Source organism: Propithecus coquereli, unplaced genomic scaffold (assembly GCF_000956105.1).
Source record: "Propithecus coquereli isolate 6110/MARCELLA unplaced genomic scaffold, Pcoq_1.0 Scaffold171, whole genome shotgun sequence".
NCBI lineage: Eukaryota > Metazoa > Chordata > Mammalia > Primates > Indriidae > Propithecus > Propithecus coquereli.
This window is the reverse complement of record NW_012141747.1, coordinates 3,161,076-3,161,615: the sequence shown is the minus strand read 5'-3', so window position 1 is coordinate 3,161,615 and position 540 is coordinate 3,161,076.

Sequence of the window (540 nt, the reverse complement as noted above, 5' to 3'; positions counted from 1 at the left end):
GGTATTCCTTTGTAGCAACACAAACAGACAAAGACATATACCCTCTTTAAGAATACAAAATTATAGATGTAAAATTAACCATGAAAGGGAATATTTAAATAACATACTGTATTTTAATTATCTATATAATACTATAGACTAACGTCTATGGTAGCCAGAAGCTTCATGAAGGTTTATATAATTTTTCTCATGTAGATTTTTGTGCACTTCTGGCTTATACAAGTCAAGCCCACTTTCTTCAAGAACTGCCCAAATGCCTCATTTGGACAGAGCTGCAAAGATTACATTCATATCACATTGTGTTCTCTGGCGCTGTAACTTCATGTCACATCACTGAATGAATGGTCAGTGACAGTATTCCTGCAAGTCGTTTCTGTTCCTGGGACAGCCAGCAATAATCGTGCATGGAAACAGCCGCAAACCACAGAAACGTGTTATCAGTAAATATATCCTCAATTCAGCCTTCCCTTAGCCTTAGTGATTTCCTCTTAATTGGAGCCCACTTTGTTATCTATAACTTAATTTCCACTAATCAACCTT